This window comes from Octodon degus, unplaced genomic scaffold, assembly GCF_000260255.1.
Source record: "Octodon degus isolate 3935 unplaced genomic scaffold, OctDeg1.0 scaffold00002, whole genome shotgun sequence".
Classification (NCBI taxonomy): Eukaryota; Metazoa; Chordata; class Mammalia; order Rodentia; family Octodontidae; genus Octodon; species Octodon degus.
Genome location: NW_004524578.1, coordinates 5596984 through 5608705, shown reverse-complemented (window position 1 = coordinate 5608705; position 11722 = coordinate 5596984). Strand labels below are relative to the sequence as shown.

The following is an 11722-nucleotide window of genomic DNA, read 5'->3' as shown; positions in this document are numbered from 1 at the left end:
CTTTCCTTCTGAAGGTTTTATGATGTATTGTTATCATTAACCAGACTTTCATTATTAAGCTCAAGTGGCCAATTGGGAGAAACAGTTCTGAGACCGGTCTTCCCCCACTGATTAAGACTGGGGTAGCAGGTGTTAGGGATAATATTCATTTAGCCTTCTGAACTTTCTGGGCAGACTTGGTGACCTTGCCAGCTCCAGCAGCCTTCTTGTCCACAGCTTTGATGACACCCACAGCAACTCTCTGTCGCATATCGCGAACAGCAAAATGACCCAGAGATGGGTAGTCAGAGAAGCTCTCGACACACATGGGCCTGCCTGGAACCATGTCAATAATGCAGCATCACCAGATTTCAAAAGCGTGGGCCCATCTTCCAGCTTCTTACCAGACTGGCGATCGGTCTTTTCTTTTCAGCTCAGCAAACTTGCAAGCAGTGTGAGCTGTGTGACAATCCAGGACAGGAGCATAGCCAGCACTGATCTGGCTGGGATGGTTCAAAATAATCACCTGAGCAGTGAAACCAGCTGCTTCCATCAGTGGGTCCTTTTTGCTGTCACTGGCAACATCGCCATACCGGACATCTTTGACAGACATGTTCTTGTCCTTGAAGCCCACATTATCCTCAGAGAGCTTCACTCAAAGCTTCATGGTGACGTTTACTGAAATGAAGGTGACCACCGTGCTGGGTTTGAGAACACCAGTCTCCACTCAGCCCACAGGGACAGTGCCAATACCACTAATTTTGTAGACAGCCTGGAGGGGCAACCACAAAGGCTTGTCAGTTGGGCAAGTGAGTGGAAGGATGCGATCCAAAGCTTCAAGCAGTGTGGTTCCACTGGCGTTGCCATCTTTACTAGTGACCTTCCATCTTTTAAACCAAGGCACATTACCACTTGGCTCCAGCATATTGTCACCATTCCAACCAAAAATTGGCACAAAAGCTACAGTGTCAGGGTTGTAGCCATTTTTCTTAATGTAGGTGCTGACTTCTTCAAAAATTTCCTAGTAACTCTTCTGGCTGTAGGGTAGCTCTGTGGAATCCATTTCGTTAACACCAACAATTAGTTGTTTCACACCCAGTGTGTAAGCCAGAAGGGCATGCTCACGGGTCTGCCCGTTCTTGGAGATACCAGCTTCGAATTCATCAATACCAACAGCAACAACCAGACAGCACAGTCAGCCTGAGATGTGCCTGTAATCATGTTTTTGATGAAGTCTTTGTGTCCAGGGGCATCAATGATGGTCATGTAATACTTGCTGGTCTCAAATTTCCATGGGGAGGGGGGCCTGCCCATTAGCTCAGTTGTTTAAACACTTGCTCATGGAAATGCAGTCAGGTGCAGGATACTGCGGTTTGATCCCCACCTCTGCTTGCCTTACCTGACCTGCCCTTAAGGCAGCTTGAGCCAGCCCCTCCCCCAAAAAATTATTATCATATTTCTACGGGGAGATGTCAGTGGTGATACCGCGCTCACAGTTTGCTTTCAGAGTGTCCAAGACCCAGGCATACTTGAAGGAAGCCTTCTCCATCTCAGCAGCCTCCTCATCAAATTTTTCAGTGGTTCTTTTATCATTGCCACCACATTTGTAGATCAGATGGCCAGTGGTAGTGAACTTGGCAGAGTCCACGTGTCCGGTGACGACGATATTAATGTGAGTCTTTTTCTTTCCCATGTTGGCTTTGATTTAGTGGTGGTTTTCACTACACCTGTGCTCTTGCAGCAAACCCATTGCGAAAAAGTAACCCATTTCTTGAATTTAAAATATGTAATTCAGTAATGTCAAGATGCCTAATCAGAACATTGCTGTTTATTCTGTCTTATTTTTTGACAAATTACTGTTCTGGGCATCCAGTTAGCTATAAATACAACAAAATGGTAACTAGATCATTTTACCTCTGTTAGATTATCTGTACACAATTAACATTAGTTTTTATGTTTTATTTAATTCAGTAAAATTAAGCGCCATAATGTATGGAGTATTTGCTCCTGAGTCAGGAGCTATGGGGATTGAATCTTTTGTAAGCATTTTGTTACTTTATTTGGTCCACTGCCTAGGTGCTAAGGAATATCTGTGAACAAAGCTAGGCTTTCACAGTCATATTGGCAGTATTTTAAACTTTGATTTGGTTGTTTGATTTTGATGTAAGCTTAACATTAAAGTACAGAGTGATATATGAGCCACATAGAAAGGGCAGTTATCCCGATTTCAGGAAGACAAGGAAAATTTAGTTCAGAGAAGGTAGTGCCTAAATTGAAACCTAAAGAACAAATAGAGGACTGGTGAGATAGCTCAGCAGACTAAGCACCTGCTTTGGCAAGCACAGGGACTAAGGTTCAATCCCCAGTCCTGCATGCCATGCCAGCCCCACCAGGTGGGGTGGTGTGGTGGCACATGCCTGCAATCCCAGTGCTGGGGAGGCTAAAAACACAAGGATCACTATGAGTCTGAGCTGTGTAGTGAGACTCTGTACCAAATACATAAAAATGAAAAAAAAAAAAATAGAACTTTTTCCTTGTGAAGAACCAGTGACTGACACTTGTGTTAAGAACAAGATTGTTTTGGAGAAACTCAGAGGTGTACAGTATGACTGAATCAAGTTCAAGAGAACATAGGCACCAGAGAATAGTGAAAGATGAAGGTGAACGGAGTTGGAGGCTATGTAGTAAAGCGTCCTTAAATTGTGTTAAGGAATTTATCCTAAGGAAAACTGAGGCATCCTAATACAGGAAGAAATTACTTAGAGAATGCTGTCTGGGCTGGCTGTGTAGCTTGGTGATAGATACTTGTATGCATGAGACCCTGGATTTGGTTCCTATCACCACAGAAGGAAGATAATGCTGGTCACTCTGGAGAATTAAGATTTCATAGGTAGGGAACGTGACTAAGAGTGTGTTAAATTCCTTGAAAAGTGTAGATGGCTTGGAATGTGACAGTGAGAGGAGGCTTGATTGAGTAGGCAGACTTGGGAGATACAAAGGAGTTAGGACTACAGGACTCAGTGATAAAGGACATGTTAGGGGGTGAAAGAAAGAAAAAATACCCAGGGATAATGGTTAGAGGAGAATGCTTAAACGTAGGACTTGGGCAGTTTTGGAAAGATTGGACTGCTTGCTGAAATGGGAAGCAAAGGAGAGAGGCAGATTTTAGCAATGATGATTTAGTTGTGAGACAAAGCCCTGGAAGAATGCAGACAGTGAATAGGTTTTATGAATTTATTTTTACAAGTGCAACAGAGATTCTGCTAACAACATAACCTAGGATTTGGCTGTGGAATTGGTACTTAAAGAGGGAAATAGAAATGAAAATTTTTAAATATTTTCTGATGTCTTAACCAAACAAAAGCAAAAAAAAATGCAGTGTTTTTTTCCCTCCTAAATAAAACATGACACTGTATAATCATTTCATGTATTCAAAATACTTTTCATTACTGGCTAAAAATTCTGGAACATATTAACCATTCACTTTCAGTGAATAATGTAACAAATACTAGGCAAATACAGTGGACATTAGTCTTGTCATTTTTTCCTTCAAAAACTCACTTTTCTCTTTCATTGTTTGAGTGTCCTTTATTACTGAACAGTATGTTGTGTTTTGCATATTTTGCAACTATGAACTGTTATTGAAGTCTGCAGTTTGTCTCAGCAAACAGTCATACTATAGATGACTGTTTTCTTCTGTGTAGCAAATTGGATATTAAGATTATAACAAAAAGATGGAATATAGTGTCACTGATGAATTGTGGTAGGAATTATAGTTTAGACTAATATCATGAGTATCACTTTTAAAAATGTTCTCAGTAAATGATGTGGAATGTTAGTTTTTTTAAAAGTTGAAAAAACTAGCATATAATGTTGGTGAATACTCATATTACCCAGCATCCTGTAATGTTGGAGAGCATATATTACCGTATGTAATTATCAAAGTTAATAAAGTAATGTTGGTGTGATACTTTTAACTAAAGACCTTGTTTGATTTTTTTTTATTTATTTTTTATTTTTTATTTATGTGTGTGTGTGTGTGTGTGTGTGTGGCCAGCTCAGCCCACCAGGGGGCGGGGCTGGCTGGCATGTGGTGCTGGGGGATTGAACCGCCGTCCCTGTGCTTTGCTAAGCTTGTTGTAAGTAGGTGCTTTAGACCACTGAGCCATCTCACCAGCCCTAAGACCTTATTTGTCATCATTTTTTTTTTTTTAAATGTAGTTGGTACAGGGTCTCTCTAACAGCTCACATTCATAGTGATCCTCCTGTTTTCAGCCTTCCCAGCGCTGGGAGGTCTATGCTACCACACCCGGTCTGTTTTTCTCTTCATAGCCCTTTTCTGCTTAAGATCCGGTGCACATTGGATTTGTTATGTCTCTACTTTACTCAAGTTTGTGATTGTAACGGTTTTCTTGTTTTTATGACCTTGGTGCTTTTAAAGAGCACCAAGTTATCTTATAGATTGTCTTTTAACTTGGGTTTCTCTGATGCTTTATGATTAATCTGGGCTTACACATTTTTGCAATGATTCTGTTGAACTTACGGTAACATATTAGGAGGTCAAGCATACATGATGTCAGTGTTTTACTACTGGTGATCTTAATCTTAATTATTAAGGTGATGTTTACTGGTTTCTTCCTTATAAAGTGTTTTTCTCTTTATAATTGCTACATATCTTTGGAGAGATACTATGAGGCTATACTAATTTTCAGTTTCTGTTCATTCTTTCACTCATTTATGTTAGTATCTATTAGTAGAACTTAACTGGAACATAAGTTATTGCTGCACAGTTTACCTAATATTGGGCTTGTAGTTTTCTTGTTGCCTTTTCTTTTACAGCATTGATATTTTTCTGTATAGATAAATGGTCTTTTTCCATTTATTCATTCATTTATATCAGTATACACTCAAAAGATACTTATTCAGTAGATTGTAATTTGATGCTGTCATTTATATTATTACCCACATTGTTATGCTTGGCCATTGTGCTTTTTCTACTTGGCTCCTGTGTCTTACTAACCTGCCCCTGTCCTTTTTTAAAGCACTTTTTTCCTTCCTGCTACTGCAAGAAACTCTAGGCTCATCTTCTGTCTTACTTGCGCCAACCCTGGAATCGCCTCTTTTTCAGAGACCTTGCTTCTTTTCTGGGAATATTTAGAAAGCAAGGTGTGGGTGCTGACATTGTTCATTACTACAGTGGAGTTAGTTTTTATCTTAATGTATGGAGCAAAGAAATACTGACCCACATAGACATGTACACAGTCAGTTGTATCCTGTAAATATAGTTCATAGTGTTTTTATTGCAGTTAGTGAAACAGCACTCAGAAACTTTGTAAATGACACATTAAAACCAAGGATAAGAACTTAATTAAAATAGCATGGTTTTAGACTTGTTCAGTCATTGACAAATACATAGTACATAAATGTAGAGCTTTACCATGCAGAAGATCTGGTTTGCCTATGTGTCCCACATGTTGTGGCTTGTTGAATTATTGTGACATGGGAGAATTATCAGAAATCAGATGAAACACAATACTGTATGTAGATGGATGTGGTTAATAACACAGGTGGTAGGCCAGCTCCTTCAAGTCATTTCTCCCTTGGATTCCTTGCAATTTAGTCTTCATTTCGTTAATAATTTTCCTTTATTTCTTACCTGAGTTCAGTCAGCCCTTTTAATTTCTCTTTGTATTTTATCCATTTCTGTTTTTAGAGTTTTTATTCAGGGCAGCTTATATATGCCTCAAATGATTGGGTGTGTGTGTTTGATTCTGTTTGAAGTGTTGGCTTCTGGCTTTTTCCTGCTTTGAGGTGTTTTGTTGTGTTGCTGTTGTTGGTGGGGGGAGTTCCTCCCTTATGTGTCAAATTCTGTTTTCTGAACTTTTGTTCATTTTGTATTTTGAGAGTGTTTTACAGTGTTTCTAGATTAATAATTACCACTTCTGTCAGTGTACGAGAATCTTGTTATTTCTGTAGCTTTTGTTTAAAAGGTTGGAGAAGGAGTGGGAGGATTCCAATTTTTAGTCTTTTGCCTGGCAGGACCTTAAAATTTCCTCCTTTCCTTTTCATTTTACCATAAAGCTACCAAAGGCTATTTTTCTCTACATTTTAGCCTTCCTGTCCCTTACTCCCAGGAACTGTGTGCTTTACAGTCCCTCTGCAGGCTGACTGGCCTCTTAAATGATGCCTGCTTCTTTAAATCACCAGGGGTTTTGAAATTTCTTCCCAGTGTTTGTAGGACCTGCTCTACCCAGGAATTTTTTCAGTATTTTCCAATTTAGAGAGGCTTCATTATTTTTGATGGTCTTACAGAGTAATTTTCTTTGGGCTTCTTTGCTACTCTTCTTGCCAGTCTTTTGATAGAGGAGGAGTGTACATCTTGAGAGATCAAGTGTTTGAATTTGGTTATTCTGCTTTCATTCACAGTTGTTTTGCAGTTACAGCAAGCTCAAAGTGTGGCTTTGGATATGTGGCTACTATTGTACCCACTTGAAATCTCCACTTGGGTGGGAGGGGTCCATTGATTTAAAAACTGCCAGTTCTACAAAGCTTTTGCAGTTCTTAAGAGCCTTTAGTTGTATCTTGGAGAAGTGAAATAATTAAATTTAAGTAATGTTCATTTTGATAGCATGCAAATAGTGGTTCTGGATTATTGGTAGAGTCAGGTTTCTTTTTTTTTTTTTTTTTCCCCTGAAAAACAAGGTTATTAAAATTGGAAATGTGAGGGGCTGGGGAGATAGCTCAGTAGAATAAGCAACCTGAGTTCAATCCTCAGTTCCACCAAAAAAAAAAAAAAAAAAAAAAAGGAAATGTGGTCAGTGGTGTGGTGTGTGAGGGGAGACAGCTAGGGTGGAGTCTACTGAGTACCCTTGGACTTGCCACCATGAGCAGCACTTTAGCAAAGATTGCAGAGATTGGAGCCAAGATAGCTTGGATGCAAAAGAACAAGGCCACAGTATATCACCTAGGGCTGCTTAAGGCCTGCCTTGCTAAGCTTTGTAGAGAACTCATTACACCAAGAGGTGGTGGTGGTGGGCCAGGAGAAGATTTTGATATGGCTAAAACAGGTGATGCTCAAATTGTGTTTGTGGGTTTTCCATCTATGGGGAAGTCAACACTGCTGAGTGACCTGGTAGGAGTGTATTGTGAGGTGGCAGCCTATGAGTTCACTACTCTGATGACTGTGCCTGGCGTCATCAGGTACAAAGGTGCCAAGATCCAGCTCCTAGATCTCCCAGGTATCATTGAAGGTGCCAAGGATAGGAAAGGTAGAGGCCGTCAAGTCGTTGCAGTGGCCCGTACATGTAATTTGATCCTGATTATTGTGGATGTCTTGGAAACCTTTGGGACACAAGAAGTAATTGAAAATGAGCTGGAAGGCTTGGCATTCACTTGCATAGCAAACCTCCTAACATTGGCTTTAAGAAGAAAGACAAGGGAGGCATTAATCTCACAGCCACTTGCCCTCAGTGAGCTGGATGCTGAAACTGTGAAGAGCATTCTGACTGAATAGAAAATTATAATGCTGCCGTAACTGCGTAGTGATGCCACAGCTGCCAACCTCACTGATGTGGTGGAAGGAAACAGAGTGTATATCCCTTGTATCTATGTATTAAACACGATTGGCCAGCTCTCCATTGAGGAAGTGGGCATCCTCTGTAAGGTGCCACACTTGTGTGCCCATCTCTGCCCATCACCACTGGAATTTTGATGACTTACTGGCGAAGATCTGGGACTATCTGAAACTAGTGAGAATCTATATCAAACCTAAAGGGCAGTTACCAGATTCTCCTGGGGTGCTGCCTTACTCCAGGGCCACAATGGAGTATTTCTGCATGAAGATTCACAAAAATCTTATCAGAAAATTTAAATATGCTCTGGTCTGGGGCCTCTCTGTGAACCACAATCCTCAGAACGTGGGTAAAAGACCATACACTGGAGGACGAAGATGTCATTCAGATTGTGAAGAAGTGAAACCTTTCCCTTCCCTCTCTGTCAGGCCAACCACAGCCGCTTTCCCCACAACCAGGCCCCCTACTCAATTCCTTCTGCTTTGGGCAGCCGCTGGATAAGGATACAGGGCTGGGGGAATGGAGGTGTCCAAACTGGAACTTTATCTGCTATGTCGAACTGCATAAAAGATCCAGTAGGCCTGTTCTCTATGTTCCTGTGTCCTTGTGAGATTTGGGATGGGCTGAACATTCAGTGAATCAGCTGTAAAAAGAATACTTTGTAGCTTGGTTTTGAAAGTGAAATGGATAAAAATGTGATGTAAAAAAAAAAAAAATAAAATTGGAAATGTTTTTATTTTATTGATATTTGAGTTCTAGGTCTACTGTGTTCAGCCAAGGTTCTTCTTTGTCAATTTATTATTCTTATTTATTATTCTTTTGGGGGGTGGGTTGAGACAGGGTCTTGCTGAGTAATTCATGCTGGCTTTGAATGTATTAGGTAGCCCATGCTAGCTTTGAATTCTTGGTGATCCTCTTGTCTCAGATTTCTAAGTGTAGGGGTTATAGGTGTGTGCTACCATGCCTGGCTCTAATAACAATCTATTAGGTGCTGTTTTCTCAGAGGGTAAATTTTAAACATGTAAATTGATGTTAACTTCTTTGAAAATGAAACATGGTCTCTTTTTACTTTCTATTCTTTTTTCTACTTTTTTTTATTCTTTGGTGTGGTACTGGGAATTGAACTCAGGACCTTGTGCTTTCCAGAAGCTATACCACCACTATATTCTTGGCCCTTTACTGTCCAGGTTTTCTCAGCTTTGTTATGGTTTTGACAATATGCATTGCTTCTGATAAATGATGGTGTTATTTTTGACTCTATATTCATTATTGTCTTTATAGTATAAATCTGATTTTGCAACTAAAGTTACTTGATTGTCTTTTTATGCATTTTATCTTTTAGCATGAAAAATGTAATATAAAATTGGAATTAGGCATAGAAGTTCTTTATGTGTGGTTTTTAGAATTTAGTAACTTAATATAGTATGTTGAATTTTGTTTTCCCTATAATAACAGGAGGTTTTTTTGAGGGGACCAATGTTTCATGTTGGAGTAGAAATTGACTTGTTTCATTAGTCGATATGCATTTCTTCTTTTTTTTCCGTATCTTAGGGAAGGGTCTATAGGGTGTTAAGGGTGTCACTACTAGATCAGATTTGTAGTGATCCACCCATTTACAGCCTCCCAAGAGCTGGGATTACAGGTGCGTACCACCATGCCCAGTCTCAATTGCAATCTCAGTGTGCCCCAGGGGTGGGGCTGGCACGCACATTTCTTCTTAAAAAAAAAAATCAAAATTAAAGGACATATTTACTTCAGACATTATAATTTTATAATATAAATTAATACCTTTTGCTATTAATATGTCTTTGGTGCTATCTACATGGCTTTCTGATAAGTTTTAAATGCAGTCAGTAAGCTTCCCCAACTATCTTTGGATAGGTATTAATATCTATGAATATGCTGCATCTCTCTAGTTAGGTCTTAGTTTCTCTACAGCGTTTTTTAGTATGTTAATCTTCTGCACATATTGTTAAATTTGTCGTTAAGATATTTTAAACTGTTAGCCTAATGCAAATGACATTTAAAATATTTAATTTTGCATTTGACATTACTAGTATATAGAAATATAACTGATTTTTAGTTTTGATCTTGATCTTGGGTCCTATATCCTTAGTTTACCCTTAGTAGTAAAGCCTTGCTCTTTAATTTCATTAACTTTATTCACTGTGTATGTTATCATGTTAAGAGTGCATTGAAGCTAATTTAATTTAATTTTTGAGACAGTGTCTCACTGTAATTCAGACTGGGTTTGAACTTGCTAGTTCTAGGTCTAGACTGGCCTCAGGAATCCTCCTGCCTCAGCCTCTCGAGTGCTGGAATTACAGGTGTGTGCCACCACACCCAACTGAATTGAAACTATTCTTATTTTTGCCAATTTGAGTACCTTTTCTTTTGTTTTTCTTACATCATTGCAGTGATTAGGATCTGTAGTCAAATGGTGAATAATAATGAAAGTGTACATTTCTACTTTGTTTTCAGTACCAGGGGAAAGAGTGTCTTTGACCATTAACTGTGATGTTAGTCATAGGTTTTCTGTAGCTGCCCTTTCTGGGTTGAGGATATTACCTACATTCCTAGTTTGTTGAGTTCTTTACCCACTTCATGAGTGGGTTGTTTGTCATGAATAGATGTTTCTTTGACATATGGATACTAAGATTAATCGTGTAGGGTTTTATGCTTATGAAGTGAATTACACTGAAATTTGAATATTGAAAACCTGCATTTTTTCTTTTTCTTATAGCATTTATTTTTAATAATTTTATCAAGAAACAGCAATGAGGCAGTTTCAAAACCAATTAGTAGGACAGTTTCAATAATTAATGCATTGCATATTGTTGTCTTCTTAGTGGTTATTCATAGTAGAAGATGCAGACATGATATCCTGTCCACAAACACTATTAGAAGAAATCTTTCTGTTCATTGAATTAAGATAAAGTAGCTGTATATCTGTCCTATTTTGAATATACAGATACAAAATGGTCCTTCATTTGTATCCCCTTTTCTTTGTTTAGTTTTGTCGGAGAAGGGTATTCTATTGTCATTTAAATACTGTAGGTACATGAATTCAGCAAAATATTCCAATATAGTCCAGTAGTCCATAATGGTAGTGGGTTTTCCATAGGACTGGCAATGTCAGAAGTCGTTGACTTGAGCCTTTTACAGCTCAGCATAGTAACATGGCTTTACTCTTTATACCTCGTTGTTACACTTCTCTGCTGAATGGTTAAGACCAAGACAAAGCAAGACCTGTGCAACAAGAGTTGTAGCTTTTGGGTCTGATAAGGTCAGTGAAATCCCCTCAGGATTTACCCTGAATCCCTGCCCCGCAGTTTGCAGATCCTCTGTCATTGTCAGCCATGAGGATGAGTCACGGCCATGGCTTGGCCAGTGTGCTCTCTGTGGAAGCCTGCGAGGATGCATTCTCTCCAGGTGACTCTCCCCAGGCACACGCTCTGTCATCAATCATAAAAGCCTGTACTCCTGAGACAACTCTCACTTACACTGCTTTCTTTCTGTTTTATGTTGGTGGATTTTTACTTGGCATTTTGTAAGGAATGTTTACCTCTGTGCAGCGGGGTGCTCCTGGTTTGTAGGGTGTTCATGCCTTATTTTGATATGAAGGCTATTTGTGCTGGTAGCCTTAGGTGCAGCAGTGTTTTCATTTCCTAAAAGCGAGTGTGGAAGACTGATACTAAATCTCTGAATATTTGGAGAGTTTACTAGTGAAGCCATCAGTGTCTGGACCTTTTGATTACAAATTTAAATTACTGTTGAGTTATTGAAACTTTGAGGATAATCTGCATGTTTTAAGGAATTTTGTCTGCATTTAAGTAGTCCAATTTTATTGGCATAAAATTGTACTTTGTATAATTAATATTTAAAGTATGTGTAATGGTATTTCTCTTTCACTTGTAATATTGGAAATTTAAATCTTTTTCTCTCTTTTCTTTGACCAGTCTAGCTAGTAGTACATTGCTTTGCTTTCACTAATTTTTATGTTACCTGTCCCAGTATGTTTCACCAATTTATATTGTTACCATTTGTTTTCTTCTGCTTTTTGCTTAATACAGTATATTCTCTTTTTTGCTAGTTTCTGAAAGTGGAAATTCAAACACTAATATTAAGACTGTGGGTTTTTTTTTTTTTTTTTTTTTTTTTTTTTTTTTTTT

At 38.8% G+C, this 11722-nt stretch overlaps 1 protein-coding gene and 1 pseudogene across 6 annotated transcripts in view; both read left to right on the top strand.

Moving 5' to 3' along the window:
* The window catches only part of Mef2a (myocyte enhancer factor 2A), a 142150-nt gene that overhangs the window by 11087 nt on the left and 119341 nt on the right, over positions 1–11722 (top strand). The window lies entirely within an intron of this gene.
* LOC101578817 lies at positions 6863–7953 on the top strand (annotated as a pseudogene).